The sequence below is a fragment of the Taudactylus pleione genome, unplaced genomic scaffold (genome assembly GCF_031769625.1).
Source record: "Taudactylus pleione unplaced genomic scaffold, aTauple2 ptg000393l, whole genome shotgun sequence".
In the NCBI taxonomy this organism is placed as follows: Eukaryota; Metazoa; Chordata; class Amphibia; order Anura; family Myobatrachidae; genus Taudactylus; species Taudactylus pleione.
In genome coordinates this window covers 13,226,208-13,248,075 of record NW_028284794.1, presented here as the reverse complement: position 1 = coordinate 13,248,075, position 21,868 = coordinate 13,226,208, and the positions used below count along the sequence as shown (strand labels likewise).

General features: G+C 49.5%; 1 protein-coding gene across 6 annotated transcripts in view; it reads right to left on the bottom strand.

Moving 5' to 3' along the window:
* Positions 1-21,868, bottom strand: part of ACHE (acetylcholinesterase (Yt blood group)) — a 73,485-nt gene that overhangs the window by 24,206 nt on the left and 27,411 nt on the right. For 2 of the 6 annotated variants that reach the window (XM_088446160.1, XM_088446166.1), the window contains exon 1: positions 13,786-13,871. The exons of the other annotated variants lie outside the window; for them this stretch is intronic. The gene's annotated coding sequence lies outside the window, so the exon portion shown is untranslated. Of the gene's footprint in view, positions 1-13,785; positions 13,872-21,868 lie in introns of those variants that run through there. 6 annotated transcript variants of the gene reach the window in all.

Below are 21,868 nucleotides of genomic sequence, written 5' to 3'. Positions count from 1 at the left end.
ACACTGCCAGCCACTGTCACCCATTCCATAAACACTGCCGGACACTGTCACCCATTCCATAAACACTGCCAGCCACTGTCACATAATCCATAAACACTGCCGGACACTGTCACCCATTCCATAAACACTGCCAGCCACTGTCACCCAATCCATAAACACTGCCGCCAACTGTCACCCATTCCATAAACACAGCCAGCCACTGTCACCCAATCTATAAACACTGCCGGACACTGTCACCCAATCCATAAACACATTCCGTAAACACTGCCAGCCACTGTCACCCATTCCGTAAACACTGCCAGCCACTGTCACCCATTCCGTAAACACTGCCAGCCACTGTCACCCATTCCGTAAACACTGCCGCCCACTGTCACCCATTCCGTAAACACTGCCGGCCACTGTCACCCATTCCGTAAACACTGCCGCCCACTGTCACCCAATCCATTAACACTGCCAGCCACTGTCACCCAATCCGTAAACACTGCCGGCCACTGTCACCCAATCCGTAAACAATGCCGGCCACTGTCACCCATTCCGTAAACACTGCAGGATGCTGTTCCAAACACTGCCAGCTGGACACTGTCACCCAATCCATAAACACTGCCAGCCACTGTCACCCAATCCATAAACACTGCCGGTCACTGTCACCCAATCCATAAACACTGCCGGACACTGTCACCCATTCCATAAACACTGCCAGCCACTGTCACCCAATCCATAAACACTGCCGGCCACTGTCACCCAATCCATAAACACTGCCGGACGCTGTCACCCATTCCATAAACACTGCCAGCCACAGTCACCCAATCCATAAACACTGTTGGACACTGTCACCCAATCCATAAACACTGCCAGCCACTGTCACCCAATCCATAAACACTGCCGGCCACTGTCACCCAATCCATAAACACTGTTGGACACTGTCACCTATTCCATAAACACTGCCGGACACTGTCACCCATTCCATAAACACTGTCACCTAATCCCAAACACTGCCAGCCACTGTCACCCTATCCATAAACACTGCTACTGTCAAAATATCGCAAACACTGCCAGTCACTATCACCAATTGCCAAAACACTGCCAGCCACTGTTACCTAATTCCAAACACTGCCAGTCGCTATCACCCAATCCCAAACACTGCCAGCCACTGTCTCTCAGTCCTTAAACACTGCCAGACGCTGTCCCAAACACTGCCAGCCACTGTCACCCAATCCAAAAACACTGCCAGCCACTGTCACACTATCGCAGACACTGCCAGTCGCAATCACCCATTGCCAAAACGCTCCCAGCCACTGTTACCCAGGAATTGGTCTGAAATACCGCATGGCCGCATCGATTCCCAGCAGCGGCAGCCCGACAGCAGCAGAGATCCCGGCAGCGGAAGCCCGACAGCGCTGGAAATCCCGATCGCGGATAGGTGAGTATCTACTAACCAAACCCTCCTAACCCTAACCCTCCTTAGGGGTGCCTAACCCTAACAACCCCCAAGTGCCTAACCCTAATCCCCCCTCTAAGTGCCTAACCCTAACCACCCCCTTCCCCGCTGCCTAAACCTAAGACCCCTGGGGTGGTGCCTAACCCTAAGTCCCCCCCGGGGGTGCCTAACCCTAACCCTCCCTCCCCCTAGCCTAACCCTAACCCTCCCTGGGGGGTGCCTAACCCTCAGTCCCCCCGGGAGCCCTAAACCTAACCCTCCCCCCAGCGGCTGTCTGCTCGCAACGCCCGGCATCACTACGATCGGGATGCCGGGCGCCGGTCTCCCGGCATCGGGGAAATGCCGGGCGTCTACATCTAGACGCCCTGCATTTCACCCTTGCCGGGATATGACAGTCGGGAAGCCGGCTGCCGGTAATTAGGCAGTTGGCTTCCCGATTGCCTACCGTTACCCAATTCCAAACAATGTCAGTCGCCATCACCCAATCCATACACTGCTAGTCACTATCACCCACCCCATATACTGAGTCACTATCACCCAATCCCAAACACTGACAGTTACTGTAACCCAATCAAACACTGCCAGTCACTAACGTCCATTTCCAAAACATTGCCAGCCACTATTACCTTTCCAACCACTGGCAGTCACTATCACCCAATGCTAAACACTACCAGTCGCAATCAACTACTGGCAAAATACTGCCAACCACTCTCACCCAATCTAAAAAAAACTGCTATCCACGGTCAGCTAAAGGCAAGCGCTGCCAGTCCATGCCATCCAATCCAAAACACTGCCAGCTGCTGTAATCCAATCTCAAACCTTGCCAGTCTTTATCACCCAATGCCAAACACTTGCAGCCACTATTTGCCTGTCACCCAATCCAAAACACTGCAAACCCTTGTAACCCAAACCATGCCAGACTGTGTCACACAATCCCAAAAACTGCCAGACACCTTCACCCAAACACTGCCAGCCACTGTAATCCAATTCCAAACACTGCCAGCTAATGTCATCCAATTACAAACACTGCTAGTCACTGTCATCCATTTCAAAATATGGCCAGCCACTGTCACCGAATCCCAAACACTGCCAGCCACTGTCACCTAGTCCCAAACACTGCCAGCCACCGTCACCTAGTCCCAAACACTGAGGGCTACTGCTATCTAATCCCAAAACCTACCAGCAACTGTCACCCAATCTGAAATACTGCCAGCCCCGTCACCCAATCCCAATCAATGCCAGACACTGTCATCTAATCCCAACCACTGTCACCAAATCCCAAACATTGCCAGTCAATACTACCCAATCCCATACACTGCCAGCCACTGTCACCCAATCATAAACACTGCCTGTCACTGTTATCCAATCTCAAGCACTGCCAGCCACTGTCACCCAATCCAAGACACTGACAGCCACTGTCACCCAATCCCAGACACTCACAGCCACTGTCACCCAATCCCAGACACTGACAGCCACTGTCATCCAATCACACACCCATCCATCTACTGTCAACAAATTCCAACCACTGCCAACTACTACAAACATTGACAGCCCCTGCCACCCAATCCCAAACACTGCCAACAACTCTCACCCAATACCAACCACTGCCAGCCACTGTCACGTTATCCCAAACACTGCCAGCCACTGTAACCCAATCCAACCACTGCCAGCCACTGTCACCTAATCCCAAACACTGCCAAACACTGAAACCTAATCCCAAACATTGCAAGTCACCGTCACAATATCCCAAACACTGACAGTCAATGTCACCAAATCCCAAACACTGCCACCATTGTCACCCAATCACAAACACTGCCAAACACTGACACCTAATCCCAAACACTGACAGTCAATGTCACCTAATCCCAAAAACTGCCAACTACTGTTACACAATATCAGCTACTGTCACCCAACACAACCACAGCCAGCCACTGTCGTCTTATCCCAACCACTGCCCACCAATGTCACCAAATCCCAAACACTGCCGTCACTGTCACCCAATCCCAAACACTGCCAGCAACTGTCACCCAATCCCAAACACTGCCAGCCACTGTCACCCAATCCCAAACGCTGCCACCACTGTCACCCAATCCCAAACACTGCCAGTCAATGTCACCCAAACACTGCCACCATTGTCACCCAATCCAAAACACTGCCGGTCAATGTCACTCAATCCCAAACACTGCCACCACTGTCACACAATCCCAAACACTGCCACCTACTGTCACCCAATCCCGAACACTGCCAGCTACTGTCACCATATACCAAACACTGCCAGTCACTGTTAAGGAATCCAAAACACTGCCAGTCACCATTATCCAATCTCAAGCACAGCCAGCCACTGTCACCCAATCCAAGACACTGACAGCCACTGTCATCAAATCACAAACCCTTCCATCTACTGTCACCTAATCCCAACCACTGCCATTTGATGTCACCCAATGCCAACCATTGCCAGATACTGTTACCCAGTCCCAACATCTGCCAGCTACTCTTACACAATCCCAACTACTGCCAGCTACTCTCACACAATCCCAACTACTGCCAGCTACTGTCACCGAATCCCAATCACTGCCAGTTATTGTCACCCAATCCCAATCACTGCCAGCTACTGTCATCCAATCCCAACCACTGCCAGCTACTCTCATCCAATCCCAACCACTGCCAGCCACTGTCACCGAATCCCAATCACTGCCAGTTATTGTCATCCAATCCCAATCACTGCCAGCTACTGTCATCCAATCCCAACCACTGCCAGCTACTCTCATCCAATCCCAACCACTGCCAGCCACTCTCACCCAATACAAACCACTGTCAGCCACTGTCACCGAATCCCAATCACTGCCAGTTATTGTCACCCAATCCCAACCACTGCCAGCTACTCTCACTCAATACCAAACACTGCCATCCACTGTCACCCAATCCTAACCACTGCTAGCTACTCTCACCCAATACCAACCAATGCCAGCTACTTTCACCCAATACAAAATACTGCCAGCCACTGTCACCCAATCCATGAACACTGCCGGCCACTGTCACCCAATCTGTAAACACTGCCGGCCACTGTCACCCAATCTGTAAACACTGCCGCCCACTGTCACCCATTCCGTAAACACTGCCGCCCACTGTCACCCATTCCGTAAACACTGCCGGACACTGTCACCCATTCCGTAAACACTGCCGGCCACTGTCACCCATTTCGTAAACACTACCGGCCACTGTCACCCATTCCGTAAACACTGCCGGCCACTGTCACCCATTCCGTAAACACTGCCGGCCACTGTCACCCATTCCGTAAACACTGCCGGCCACTGTCACCCAATCCGTAAACACTGCCGCCCACTGTCACCCAATCCGTAAACACTGCCAGCCACTGTCACCCATTCCGTAAACAATGCCGGCCACTGTCACCCAATCCGTAAACACTGCCGGCCACTGTCACCCAATCCGTAAACACTGCCGGCCACTGTCACCCAATCCGTAAACAATGCCGGCCACTGTCACCCATTCCGTAAACAATGCCTGCCACTGTCACCCAATCCGTAAACACTGCCGGACACTGTCACCCAATCCGTAAACACTGCCGGACACTGTCACCCTATCCGTAAACACTGCCGACCACTGTCACCCAATCCATAAACACTGCCGCCCACTGTCACCCATTCCGTAAACAATGCCGGCCACTGTCACCCAATCCGTAAACACTGACGGCCACTGTCACCCAATCCGTAAACACTGACGGCCACTGTCACCCAATCCGTAAACAATGCCGGCCACTGTCACCCATTCCGTAAACAATGCCAGACACTGTCACCCAATCCGTAAACACTGCCGGCCACTGTCACCCATTCCGTAAACACTGCCGGCCACTGTCACCCATTCCGTAAACACTGCCGGCCACTGTCACCCATTCCGTAAACACTGCCAGCCACTGTCACCCATTCCGTAAACACTGCTGCACACTGTCACCCAATCCGTAAACACTGCCAGCCACTGTCACCCATTCCGTAAACACTGCCGGCCACTGTCACCCAATCCGTAAACACTGCCGGCCACTGTCACCCAATCCGTAAACAATGCCGGCCACTGTCACCCATTCCGTAAACAATGCCTGCCACTGTCACCCAATCCGTAAACACTGCCGGACACTGTCACCCAATCCGTAAACACTGCCGGACACTGTCACCCTATCCGTAAACACTGCCGCCCACTGTCACCCAATCCGTAAACACTGCCGCCCACTGTCACCCAATCCATAAACACTGCCAGCCACTGTCACCCAATCCATAAACACTGCAGGATGCTGTTCCAAACACTGCCAGCTGGACACTGTCATCCAATCCATAAACACTGCCGGACACTGTCACCCATTCCATAAACACTGCCAGCCACTGTCACCCAATCCATAAACACTGCCGGCCACTGTCACCCAATCCATAAACACTGCCGAACACTGTCACCCATTCCATAAACACTGCCAGGCACAGTCACCCAATCCATAAACACTGTCGGACACTGTCACCCAATCCATAAACACTGCCAGCCACTGTCACCCAATCCATAAACACTGCCGGCCACTGTCACCCAATCCATAAACACTGTCGGACACTGTCACCTATTCCATAAACACTGCCGGACACTGTCACCCATTCCATAAACACTGCCACCTAATCCCAAACACTGCCAGCCACTGTCACCCTATCCATAAACACTGCTACTGTCAAAATATCGCAAACACTGCCAGTCACTATCACCCATTGCCAAAACACTGCCAGCCACTGTTACCTAATTCCAAACACTGCCAGTCGCTATCACCCAATCCCAAACACTGCCAGCCACTGTCTCTCAGTCCTTAAACACTGCCAGACGCTGTCCCAAACACTGCCAGCCACTGTCACCCAATCCAAAAACACTGCCAGCCACTGTCACACTATCGCAGACACTGCCAGTCGCAATCACCCATTGCCAAAACGCTGCCAGCCACTGTTACCCAGGAATTGGTCTGAAATACCGCATGGCCGCATCGATTCCCAGCAGTGGCAGCCCGACAGCAGCAGAGATCCCGGCAGCGGAAGCCCGACAGCGCTGGAAATCCCGATCGCGGATAGGTGAGTATCTACTAACCTAACCCCCCTAACCCTAGCCCTCCTTAGGGGTGCCTAACCCTAACCCCCCCCAAGTGCCTAACCCTAATCCCCCCTCTAAGTGCCTAACCCTAACCACCCCCTTCCCCGCTGCCTAAACCTAAGACCCCTGGGGTGGTGCCTAACCCTAACCCTCCCTCCCCCTAGCCTAACCCTCCCTGGGGGGTGCCTAACCCTCAGTCCCCCCGGGAGCCCTAAACCTAACCCTCCCCCCCAGCGGCTGTCTGCTCGCAGCGCCCGGCATCACTACGATCGGGATGCCGGGCGCCGGTCTCCAGGCATCAGGGAAATGCCGGGCGTCTACATCTAGATGCCCGGCATTTCACCCTTGCCGGGATATGACAGTCGGGAAGCCGGCTGCCGGTAATTAGGCAGTCGGCTTCCCGATTGCCTACCGTTACCCAATTCCAAACAATGTCAGTCGCCATCACCCAATCCATACACTGCCAGTCACTATCACCCACCCCATATACTGAGTCACTATCACCCAATCCCAAACACTGACAGTTACTGTAACCCAATCAAACACTGCCAGTCACTAACGTCCATTTCCAAAACATTGCCAGCCACTATTACCTTTCCAACCACTGGCAGTCACTATCACCCAATGCTAAACACTACCAGTCGCAATCAACTACTGGCAAAATACTGCCAACCACTCTCACCCAATCTAAAAAAAACTGCTATCCACGGTCAGCTAAAGGCAAGCGCTGCCAGTCCATGCCATCCAATCCAAAACACTGCCAGCTGCTGTAATCCAATCTCAAACCTTGCCAGTCTTTATCACCCAATGCCAAACACTTGCAGCCACTATTTGCCTGTCACCCAATCCAAAACACTGCAAACCCTTGTAACCCAAACCATGCCAGACTGTGTCACACAATCCCAAAAACTGCCAGACACCTTCACCCAAACACTGCCAGCCACTGTAATCCAATTCCAAACACTGCCAGCTAATGTCATCCAATTACAAACACTGCTAGTCACTGTCATCCATTTCAAAATATGGCCAGCCACTGTCACCGAATCCCAAACACTGCCAGCCACTGTCACCTAGTCCCAAACACTGCCAGCCAAAGTCACCTAGTCCCAAACACTGAGGGCTACTGCTATCTAATCCCAAAACCTACCAGCAACTGTCACCCAATCTGAAATACTGCCAGCCCCGTCACCCAATCCCAATCAATGCCAGACACTGTCATCTAATCCCAACCACTGTCACCAAATCCCAAACATTGCCAGTCAATATTACCCAATCCCATACACTGCCAGCCACTGTCACCCAATCATAAACACTGCCAGTCGCTGTAAAGCAATACCAAACACTGCCAGCCACTGTCACCCTATACCAAACACTGCCAGTTAAGGCATCCCAAACACTGCCTGTCACTGTTATCCAATCTCAAGCACTGCCAGCCACTGTCACCCAATCCAAGACACTGACAGCCACTGTCACCCAATCCCAGACACTCATAGCCACTGTCACCCAATCCCAGACACTGACAGCCACTGTCATCCAATCACACACCCATCCATCTACTGTCACCAAATTCCAACCACTGCCAACTACTACAAACATTGACAGCCCCTGCCACCCAATCCCAAACACTGCCAGCCACTGTCACGTTATCCCAAACACTGCCAGCCACTGTAACCCAATCCAACCACTGCCAGCCACTGTCACCTAATCCCAAACACTGCCAAACACTGAAACCTAATCCCAAACATTGCAAGTCACCGTCACCCTATCCCAAACACTGACAGTCAATGTCACCAAATCCCAAACACTGCCACCATTGTTACCCAATCACAAACACTGCCAAACACTGACACCTAATCCCAAACACTGACAGTCAATGTCACCTAATCCCAAAAACTGCCAACTACTGTTACACAATATCAGCTACTGTCACCCAACACAACCACAGCCAGCCACTGTCGTCTTATCCCAACCACTGCCCACCAATGTCACCAAATCCCAAACACTGCCGTCACTGTCACCCAATCCCAAACACTGCCAGCAACTGTCACCCAATCCCAAACACTGCCAGCCACTGTCACCCAATCCCAAACGCTGCCACCACTGTCACCCAATCCCAAACACTGCCAGTCAATGTCACCCAAACACTGCCACCATTGTCACCCAATCCCAAACACTGCCGGTCAATGTCACTCAATCCCAAACACTGCCACCACTGTCACACAATCCCAAACACTGCCACCTACTGTCACCCAATCCCGAACACTGCCAGCTACTGTCACCATATACCAAACACTGCCAGTCACTGTTAAGGAATCCCAAACACTGCCAGTCACCATTATCCAATCTCAAGCATAGCTAGCCACTGTCACCCAATCCAAGACACTGACAGCCACTGTCATCAAATCACAAACCCTTCCATCTACTGTCACCTAATCCCAACCACTGCCATTTGATGTCACCCAATGCCAACCACTGCCAGCTACTGGCACCCAAACCCAACCATTGCCAGATACTGTTACCCAATCCCAACATCTGCCAGCTACTCTCACACAATCCCAACTACTGCCAGCTACTGTCACCCAATCCTAACTACTGCCAGTCACTGTCATCCATTTCAAAATATGGCCAGCCACTGTCACCGAATCCCAAACACTGCCAGCCACTGTCACCTAGTCCCAAACACTGCCAGCCACCGTCACCTAGTCCCAAACACTGAGGGCTACTGCTATCTAATCCCAAAACCTACCAGCAACTGTCACCCAATCTGAAATACTGCCAGCCCCGTCACCCAATCCCAATCAATGCCAGACACTGTCATCTAATCCCAACCACTGTCACCAAATCCCAAACATTGCCAGTCAATACTACCCAATCCCATACACTGCCAGCCACTGTCACCCAATCATAAACACTGCCAGTCGCTGTAAACCAATACCAAACACTGCCAGCCACTGTCACCCTATACCAAACACTGCCAGTTAAGGCATCCCAAACACTGCCTGTCACTGTTATCCAATCTCAAGCACTGCCAGCCACTGTCACCCAATCCAAGACACTGACAGCCACTGTCACCCAATCCCAGACACTCACAGCCACTGTCACCCAATCCCAGACACTGACAGCCACTGTCATCCAATCACACACCCATCCATCTACTGTCAACAAATTCCAACCACTGCCAACTACTACAAACATTGACAGCCCCTGCCACCCAATCCCAAACACTGCCAACAACTCTCACCCAATACCAACCACTGCCAGCCACTGTCACGTTATCCCAAACACTGCCAGCCACTGTAACCCAATCCAACCACTGCCAGCCACTGTCACCTAATCCCAAACACTGCCAAACACTGAAACCTAATCCCAAACATTGCAAGTCACCGTCACCCTATCCCAAACACTGACAGTCAATGTCACCAAATCCCAAACACTGCCACCATTGTCACCCAATCACAAACACTGCCAAACACTGACACCTAATCCCAAACACTGACAGTCAATGTCACCTAATCCCAAACACTGACACCTAATCCCAAACACTGACAGTCAATGTCACCTAATCCCAAAAACTGCCAACTACTGTTACACAATATCAGCTACTGTCACCCAAACACAACCACAGCCAGCCACTGTCGTCTTATCCCAACCACTGCCGTCACTGTCACCCAATCCCAAACACTGCCGTCACTGTCACCCAATCCCAAACACTGCCAGCAACTGTCACCCAATCCCAAACACTGCCAGCCACTGTCACCCAATCCCAAACGCTGCCACCACTGTCACCCAATCCCAAACACTGCCAGTCAATGTCACCCAAACACTGCCACCATTGTCACCCAATCCCAAACACTGCCGGTCAATGTCACTCAATCCCAAACACTGCCACCACTGTCACACAATCCCAAACACTGCCACCTACTGTCACCCAATCCCGAACACTGCCAGCTACTGTCACCATATACCAAACACTGCCAGTCACTGTTAAGGAATCCCAAACACTGCCAGTCACCATTATCCAATCTCAAGCACAGCCAGCCACTGTCACCCAATCCAAGACACTGACAGCCACTGTCATCAAATCACAAACCCTTCCATCTACTGTCACCTAATCCCAACCACTGCCATTTGATGTCACCCAATGCCAACCACTGCCAGCTACTGGCACCCAAACCCAACCATTGCCAGATACTGTTACCCAATCCCAACATCTGCCAGCTACTCTCACACAATCCCAACTACTGCCAGCTACTGTCACCCAATCCTAACTACTGCCAGTCACTGACACTGAATCCCAATCACTGCCATCTACAGTCACCCAATACCAACCACTGCAAACTACTGTCATCCAATCCAAAACACTGCTAGCTACTGTCATCCAATCCCAAACACTGCTAGTTACTGTCACCCAATGCCAACCACTGCCAAGTACTGTCACCAAATCCCAACCACTGCCAGCTACTCTCATCCAATCCCAACCACTGCCAGCCACTGTCACCGAATCCCAATCACTGCCAGTTATTGTCACCCAATCCCAATCACTGCCAGCTACTGTCATCCAATCCCAACCACTGCCAGCTACTCTCATCCAATCCCAACCACTGCCAGCTACTCTCACCCAATACAAACCACTGCCAGCCACTGTCACCGAATCCCAATCACTGCCAGTTATTGTCACCCAATCCCAATCACTGCCAGCTACTGTCATCCAATCCCAACCACTGCCAGCTACTCTCATCCAATCCCAACCACTGCCAGCTACTCTCACCCAATACAAACCACTGTCAGCCACTGTCACCGAATCCCAATCACTGCCAGTTATTGTCACCCAATCCCAACCACTGCCAGCTACTCTCACTCAATACCAAATACTGCCATCCACTATCACCCAATCCTAACCACAGCTAGCTACTCTCACCCAATACCAACCAATGCCAGCTACTTTCACCCAATACCAAATACTGCCAGCCACTGTCACCCAATCGCAACCACTGCCACTTTTGACCAGGCACTCCCAAAACACTGTGATCCCATACCAAACACTGCTGACTGCTGTAGTTTCCTACCAGACAATGATAGCGACTGCAATCTGATTCCAAACACTGCTGGCCGCTAATTTAATTCTGTTACCCAATCCCAAGCACCGTCATCTTCGGTATTTAAATCCCAGATCCTCCCCGGCCACAGTCACATAACTCCAAACATTTCCAGCAACTGTCGCTGAAATCCAAAAACACAGCCCTCCAGTTCCTAAAGCGAATGTTTACCCCACTGTGTTATCGAATCTACAACACCGGTGTCACCACAAATAACTTCCAGCCACTGTGTAACCTAACCCCAAACATTGACAGACACCGCCACCAAGTCCCAAAACCGTGTGACTTCTGTCACCTAATATAAAGCACTTCCAGTCCCACATTGCTGGCCACATCCACCTGACACCCTGCCACTCACTTCATGACACTCCCTAATGACACCATAGTCCATGTGATTGCAGCGACCGGCCTTTTACTGTCGTCTTCGCTTAAACACGGCATCTCTCCGGATAATGACAATCTATGTCCCCTTATCCCGATCTCAGAGTCAGTCAGTAAGTGTTAGTGCTCCACGTATATATCATCCACTGCATATCACTGTCGTCTAAATCAAATACTACATGTCATTGTCACCTGTGCACCAACGTACAACAGCACTGCCATCTCCACACGAGCAATACACATCAATCACCCAGGGGTACTGCAATATTGACCGAAACTCTTCACGTAAGCTGTCACTGGAAACTCCTTCTAAACACTGGACGCCAAAGTCACATACTACATATTACTGTCACCTGAGCATCCAGTGTCACTGTAACTTCCATCTAAACACTGGACGCCAATGTCGCCTGGGCACCAACACACAAAATCACTGCCATCTCCACCCAAACGCTGTGTATCAACAGCACATAAACAACGCATGTCATTGGGACATGTATCCTAATAACACTGCAAATCACTGTCACTTTAACCATGATACTGCGTGTGACTAGCATATATAACCAAAACAATGAAAAGCTACATTATAGCACATACAGAGGCTCTGTCACCTTAATTGCCTAATGTGACTGTCACTCTACACTCTGTGTAACGCTGTCACCTCCCCTCAAATCCTAGCTGTCACGGCTGCTGTCTGTGATTGTCTGATGCTCTCCCCTCTGCATACAGCCTGTATATCATCCCAGCATCTCTACATGCCTGTCTGTCACACACCTACACACAGACACAAACACTGCAATGTGTGTACACAGCAGCTTATGCCAGGCTCCAGTATACGTGCCAAATACAGCGCGCATGCCAACACACCAACCCACTAATAATGTCCATACTCACTTATGTGCAGATGGTAAAAAAAAGACAGGAAGGGCCTTACTGCCCAGCGGGGGCCTGCTAGTCACAGAGAAGCACTGCATTTTGTTCATTGCATGACACACACACACACACACACACACACACACACACTGCACCTCACTCATTGCATGCCACACACACACACACACCACACATATACATACACAGTACACACACTGCACCTCGCGCATTGCATGCTACACACACACACTGCATCTCACTCATTGCATGCCACACACACACACACACACACACACACACACACACACACACACACACACACACACACACACACACTGCACCTCACTCATTGCATGCCACACACACACACTGCACCTCACTCATTGCATGCCACACACACACACACATCACACATATACATACACAGTACACACACTGCACCTCGCGCATTGCATGCTACACACACACACACTGCATCTCACTCATTGCATGCCACACACACACACACACACCCACTGAATCTCACTCACTGCATGCTACACACCCAGTCACACACACTGCATCTTACTAATTGCATTCTACACACACACTGCATCTCACGCAATGTATGCTACGCACGCATACACACATACTGTCAATGCATGCTATACACAAACACACACTACATCAAGATAAGTGCACATCACAGGCATACACACTATCTTATTCAATGCATGTTACACACACACTCTACAATAAGTGTCTATCACAGATATAAACACCATCTTATTCATTGCATGAACACACACATACCACAATAAGTGTACACACACATCATAAGTGTACACACACACATCACAATAAGTGTACACACACACACTTGTCATTCCTTACCTGAGACAATCTGAACAGATCTTGCTTGTGATTCTCTCCCTCTGCACTCACTCTCCCTGTCTGACTGTCCCTCCCTCTGCTTATCTCAGTGTCTCTCACTCTCTCCAGCCTCCAGCCACTCCCCCCCTCTCTCCAATGCCAGTCTCCCTCCCTTTCAGCAGCTGAGGAGACAGCACCAGAGACAGCTCCTTCATACACACCTAGAAAGTGCCTGCTGCCTCTACTAGGCACCCGGCAAGCAAAGACTGCTACTCCATGCACAGATAGAGACAGCTGGAGATATATACACAACCCTAGAGACAGCAACTTGATAGACAGTTAAAAATAGACACAGTACCAGAGACAGCAACTTGATAGACAACTAGAGATGAACATATCATTAGAGACAGCTCATTGATAGACAACTGAGATACCTCTCAGCAACAAACCCTGCTCTCCGGCAGTTAGACAGCGTAAGGTTCATCTATGAACGCTTGGAAATGTGGGCCAACATTGTCTTCATTGCACAAGTGCACCTACCTTCCTACCTACGCTATTCCACAGCTTCCTGGTCTTCACACACACCGCTATATGCTTGATCTGTGCCAACGACAGACTATATAACTGATCTGCATCAACATTTGCTGGAAAGGACCATTGTGGAAACAGGAAAAATTAGTGTTTTTCTGCAAAACTGTAACTGGACCCATTAAAAGTATAGAGACACCTTTGACCAGACAAACTTCTTTCTTTCTGGCCATCCCATTTAAACAATTGTGTCTCACCAATTCGCCTTTTTCTCACTTCCACTCTGATCTATCTCCTCCCATCCTATGGTGCGCCTTCTGCCATCATAGACCCAAACAACCATAGGCTTTCCTATAATAATGGGCACTTGTGCAATCAGAGACAGTTCAGGAGGTAGAGAACATTCAGCACCAGAGACAGCTCCAGACACACAGACGAAATGTGACATCAGTCAGGTGACAGCATTGAGGAGATGAATGGAGAACAACATCATTATTTATTAACAGTTTCTTATATAGCGCAGCATGTTCCGTTGCGCTTTACAGTTGGAAACATTTATAGAACAAAACAGGCAGACATAGAGGTAAGAGGGCCCTGCTTGCAAGCTTACAATCTATAGGAAATATCATAAAGAACTAGTTAGCAGCCCGTCAAAATGACGGGACATTGTCATGCCGGCGAAAAGTCCCTATTGAGCGTTCAAACGGGTCACTTTTCGGTCATTTCTGCTCGCCAGCTCGGGGGGCTGCAAATAGAAAAGTCAGCGGCTGTGCGCCCCCTGAACGGAGCAACAATTGAATTGCTCAGTCGGGCGCCATCTAGTGCCCAACGGCACGCAACACACTTGAATTCCCCTTATAGAGGGGCACCGTTAGCCTTTTATATATATATATATAGTCAATACTAAACAAACTGCTAGCAGGGACCATCTGCCAAGATTAGTTTACCCTCTTCAGGCACCCTTACCCTCTATAGAGCAGGGTCAAATCCACAGTCCTGGTAATGCAGCCTACCAATTACCTAGAACCCATGGCATAACTATTCAGTACAGCACAGGTGAGCAGCAATATGAGTCCTAGGAAAGAGCTGCTGCCACTATCTGTTAGCAACGTGACATTAAATATTAAAAAAAATAAATGGTGGTAACAAATGAGAAAAATCAGTACTGTGAAGACTAAGAGATTTGAGCTGCGTACATGGAAATACGTATTACGAAATATGCATGTAATATACGCTAGGTTGGAATGAGCGTAACACTGCGTGCATTCAGTTTGGAACCAGTAGCGCATACGCCAGATTTACATAAAGCATGCATTAGGTACGCTGACTCTCAGCCAGGTCATAAGCGCAAGAAAGGTTTTCATTATTGTTTTCAAATTATACCTAATATACACCCAGAGAATGATATAATATATCCAGGAGCAATGAAGAAATCACTAAAACTATAAGCTTCAGGTGCCAATCTGCAATCAGCCAAACTAAAGGGTTCCAGTCAATAGATCTACAGTAAAAAGGTCGACAATGTCTAGATAGACACCAATTGGTAAACAGTAAAAAGGTCGACACACAAGAGGTCGACATGGATGAAGATAGGCAGGTAGACAGGGTCAAAAGGTTGACACAAAAATAGTCGACACAAAAACATTGACACATTTTTTGATTTGTTTTCTAACACTAATCTTCACCCTAACCCTTCCCTTGGTGCCTAACCTTAACTAGCGTTCCCGCTAGGCTGATTCAGCGAGGCGCCGTACCCTGCCCTCTTTCTAAAGGGCAGAAAGCACCCTGACCTCCGACGCGGTGCCCCGCTGAAACAGCCTGCGGGTTCTGTCCTCGCCCGCGGGCCGCAGTGTCCCACGGGTGGGGAAAATGGCTGTGCAGCTGTCATCGCTGGTGAATGGGTGCCGGATGCATGCGCAGGCTAGGGGGCCGCCTGGCATGTCCGTAAGTGCCGGGCACGCACCCAGGAGTGATGAAAATGGGACATGTCATAAATACACGCCTCCTTTTCCTTGGCCATGCCCCCTTTTCGTGTGCAAATGCAGAAGTGCCCTTACTCTACAGTGGACACTGATTAATCCTTCCTCCTTGTGCCTAACTCTAACTGTCCCTCCTAGTGCCTAACCCAAACCCCCCGCTAAGTGCCCAACCCTAATTAATGTAGTAGATCCTTTATACCAAACCTCAATCTAATCCGGATACCTAACTTCTGCTATCGTCATTGTTGCCATCGTCATCTGTGTATTTGCACCTCCTGTCAGGCACCTGCATGTGATACAGCTACGGAGAGGCGTACATGTGTCTCCTTGCAGGTCTGCCTGATCCACAATTACGCAAATGCACCCTTACGCAAACCTCTGATGCATCAAACTAAGGATACGGGCACCGACGTATGCTTTGTTTAGCGGCCATTGCACAGAACTGACTTTTGGCTCTCACGCTACGCAAACAGGTGTATGACCAGCTCAGTGTCACCTCCGGAGGGAGATTGGGTGGGGGGGCCAACAATCACAATACAATTTCCAATTCCTGAGCTTGCAGTCGTCATAGGCTCACCAATAATGGTACCCACCCCTTAGACATTAATTTAGGCCAGCTAGTGTGTAATCTGGGTCGCCATCAGGGATACTGCTCAGAAACATCCAGCGCTATTGACAATCCTCAATGTAACAAAGTCAACATCAACACACAGATAAAATAACAAAGAGAGAGAACCCTGGCGGGGCAGGTTTCAGAAATAATCATGTTTCACAAAAGCTGTGTAAATCAACGCAACTAATCCACATAATCGATTTACCTGTCTTCAAGCAGGATCAGCCGCCCCCACACCCAGCCCTGCTTTAGTGAACTGTCAGGGTTGGGATGGTTACTGGGAGCACACTTCACGTCATTGTGTATTAGTTTATTTATTTAATGTCAGTCATGTGATTTAAAGGGAAAAAAGCAACCGCCGCTGTTCTGCTGATGTGACTCCATCCAAGGCCTGCAATGAAGCTAATTACTGTAATGGAATGAGAGCCGGCCAGATGCAGGGAAAAGGCACCATGGAGAGAATATGAAGAATGCAGGAATCGGTCATGTAAGAGGTGTCATAGAGAGGAGGCAGACTGCAGGGCTAACCCATTGCCTGCTGCACATCATACTCTCACAGAGGGTGCTGCAAATTCAGATCAAGGACTCTATGCTCCTCTTTATGGCAATTACTTGCCTCTCTGTAAGACAGTCAGGGGCCCTCTCCCCCCGGAAGTAATGGCGCAGGTGCATGTGCATTAGGTAACAAAGACCCTGTCACTCTGTCAAAACCTTCTGTGCATGCGCCATATTTCAGCACTACCTTTGGCATTATGGTGCCAAGAAGCTGACACATCTATAGGACACCTCCTGTCTTCTGATATGGGTGCCATCCTGGCCTAGCTCTTCAGAGCTTTCATAATCAAAAAGCTTTTGGAAAGGTTGGGTTGACCCTAGAGTCGAGCTAGAAAAATATAACCTGGCCAGGGACCCGGCTACTCTAGATAACCCCCTTCCCTCCTCAAAAGACAGCATCCTACCATTCATCCCAGGCAAAGCGGTAATAACTAAGATTACCTGGGACAATTGCATGCATGGCTAATCCCTCCATTCCAGCCTGATAACCTGACAAACATAAAAGAGGAAGAAGACCAGAAATCACTGCCATGTGAGGTACAGGCCTTCTAAATCTAATTCACTTAAACCTAAACAAAACATCATCTATAAAGTTCTTGGCACCTGGGACATGGCATGCCTGAAAGAACGCATTCACAGAGAGGCGATGTGGCACAAGCCTGGCAAGCAGACAAACCAGAGAGAAAGCTCACTGTTGGTTAATCATCCACACAACCACTAGACTGTCGCACCAAAATACGATGCTGGTGAACCGCGCAAACATCCCCCCATAGCTCTATAGTTATTGTACCATTGAACACCATGTTAGTCGCATTCTGTTGGTGGCTGCATCAAAAAAACACAGTTCCACTGGGACTGGCGGCCAAATTCCATTGGACATTTGGTTTCTCGGAAGTCCAATGGTGTGGCCAATGTCCAACTGATGGTGCGACATTACGCACCACAGCAGATTAGAGCCACAGCTTGTGGGCATCTCAGTAGAGAGCCCATCAGCCGTGGCATTAGCATAAATTTGTAGTCTGCCCACCCCTGAATCAAGCCCCAAGTGAGGACCTGGCGCAGAGTAAGCTTCCCAGCCCTCAAGGCAGTGGAGATGCTGTATTATGAGCATCTGGTCATCTGGGACATGACAGCATCAAGCTAATATATCAATTTCAGTACCCAAGTATGTCAGCTTCAGTTTTTGTCCTGTGTTATGGCAATGCCAATTCAATAAAGAGACCAAAAAATAAATAGTAGAAGAGTCAGCTGGGCCGGTGACAAGGAAATCATTGAGTTGCCAGACATCGTCCAAGGAAATGTGAAGGCGGTAGTACAGCTGGGCTGTAAGGTCATTCCTCCATTGATGAATCTAGTACTTTTTCTGGTGGGCTTTGTACCGAAGAAGTTGAGGATAAATATCGGTTCATACAGCGTGTATCTTATCGCACTGGTGCTGCAGTTAAGGACATGACCCCAATGGTTTTGTGTCTCGTTGAGTACCAGTCTTTTGAAGTAAGTCACCAATACCAACCTTTAAGTACCAATGAAGAAAGGTGCTGTAACACTCAAAGAAAGTGCACAAGAAGGATCAAACCATAGGCAAACACTTGTCTATGTAACAGTCACTTGGTAACCAGATGCCCATGAACCTGAAAAACTGAAGATGCACGGGCAACAAGTGAAAAGTTGACATGACATCAATTTTACCCAATAGAACTTCCCAACCCATGGATTTAACCATCGTCAAAATCCTGGCAAAAGACTGGTACTCAACGAGACACAAAACCATTAGGATCATGTCCTTAACTGCAGCACCACTGCGATAAGATACACGCTGTACGAACCGATATTTATCCTCAACTTTCTTCGGTACAAAGCCCACCAGAAAATGTACTAGATTCATCAATGGAGGGCCGACCTTATGGCCCAGCTCTACTGCCGCCTTCACATTTCCTTGGATGATGTCTGGCAACTCAATTGCAGACCACAGAATCCGGGGTGTCAACCAGATTCTGGTATTTTTGGTACTCAGATATCTGCGGGATCCTGGGATTGGAATCCCTACCTGAGTCCCAAGGTCGGTCTCTGCTAGGGTTGGAAAGCTGAGCAGTTAAAAGCAGATAAGAGTCAAAGCCCAGTACATACGACTGTGGAGCCAGGTTAAGAAAGGGGATGGCAGCCAACATAAATAAGCAAAGAAAACAGAATGTGCAATATCTAGTAGTCTATAAGTCTCTTATATTTTAATATATATTCAATATCATAAGACATAGCACACAATGGGCCTGATTCATTACGGATCATTATTGCGATCGCAACTGCGATTACACACAAGGTCTCACTTCGAAAATATGCTAATGATTGCAATTGCTATGCCGTCGCAGCCTAACATTAAGACGCCCACTTTACCTTACACACATCCGTAATACAAGCAAGTCTATGAAACCATCGGTAACATCGAGTACCATCGGAGCCTCACACACACTTGCACAAGGTCTGACCTTACTCAGGAATTGCTAACCTCATCGCACACTGTGAAAGCCCGAGCTGCGTATGGCATCGCAGTGGCTAAGTTATGCACGCTCCTGCAACAGCGTTCAAACGCACTGGCACGCCTGCTTTTCGCAGGTCACCAAACCGTCACCACCCCCGTACCGTCACTTTCTATGGCGGGATTCGTGTCCACCTAATTCATACCACCCAACCCTTCTGATTTCAGCGGGACAGTACTGCTTTTCCGGCACTGTTCCACTGTCCCACCTGTGGGCCGCAGTGTCCTGCGGGCGAAGAGGAGATTGGGGGACACTCTGTCACTGCTGCTTTTTATAGCAGAGCAGCAGTCAAATGGATGCCGCACACATGTGAGCAGCGTCCATTTTGTTCCAGGAGGAGGCTGCCTTAGTGCTGGTTTCACCCACAGCATGATGAAAAATGGGGGTGTGACACATGGTCACAACCCTGAAATGGCATCTTAGGGGGCATGTCCTAATGAACCCACAAGGCCACGCCCCTTTTTTGTACCCTCATTAAGTTTCGATTACTCTTTAACAAAGGTTGGGAGGTATGGTAATAATGTTGACATTGTGAATATCGAAAAAATATACCGCACTCAGGGCCTGATTCAGACCCACTCACAAGGCTGCGTTCACACGCAGGCAGCCAATGTTTGCAATCTGCATACGCGCATAAGAACCAGTCGCTGCAATCGGGAAGCGATCGCAGCCAGTACAAAGATGCCCTGCAAGCATTAGTGACAAAATGTGCCGTTTGCGGGTGGTGACAGGGGAAGGTCGATGGTAACGGGGGTGTGGTTGTGCGAATGCAGGCGTGTCTGTGACCTTAAACGCCATTTGAGGGGCATACATAATTAAGACGCAGCGTCAGCATACACGTCACATGGCTGAAATACACACAGCAGCAGTCGCAGTGCTTGCGGTAGGGTAGAGTCAACCACAAGTGGTGTGCATGGGTCAGATGTCAGCCGCAGGGGCGTATCTACCCATTGGCCAAGATGGCACTCGCCAGGGGCACCGAACAAAGGGGGGGTGCCGCCCGGCAATGCCACCAGTAGCCAAGGGGTGGACAAGTCCCCCAGGCCCCACAAGTGTAGGGCAGACCGCAGTGAGAGAAGTCTGCCCTACACAGTTTACAAACAGACAGCCGCACTGTGTGTTTGTAATAGCAGCCAGCTAATGAGAGTCTGCCTGACTCTCATTAGCTGCTGCATTGTCCGCGGAGGGAGCCGGCTGTAGCTCACGCATTGCGGACGGGTCTGATTCGGGCCCTCAAGCCCAGATTTATCCACGAGTGATAATCTTGTTACCACTCGTTACTAATTTTAAAAGGGATACCTTCAATATCCTGAACTGCGAGATTTGGCGCTTAGAATACCGGCGCCGGAATCCCAGCACCTGTCAGAATCCTGGCATCGGCATCCCATAACTATCCCATCTTAAATGGTGCTCCAACCAATCAGCTCCTAGCTGTCATTTGTCAAACACATGACAGTTGGGAGCTGATTGGTTGGAGCACCATTAAAGATTAGTAACGAGTGATAACCAGAATATCACTCGTTGATATATCTGGGCCTCAGTCCTGGCTGGTCAGACCACCATTTTGTGAGGGACAAATCTTGTGGCAGGAGCCAAAAAGAGGCATAAAGTTGTAAGTTTTCAAAGAGCAAACAGGTGTTTGCTAAGGTAATGAGTTTGCATACAGGCAATTTATCCTTTTGTTTATTATTGGTGTGTTAATGAGGGGTTGTACTTGGTTTGGGCTTGGCTTCTGTAACCCTGTGGCAAGGATTACACCTCTCCCTTAAAAAAAGTATTGCACAAAGAAAGCTGTGGTCATTTTCTTCTCTGTGTTACTTAGTAATTTAAAAGGTTCTCCTAAGGCTGGTTTTGGTGAACAGGAGAAAGTGCGCACACACATGATGTGTAGTCAG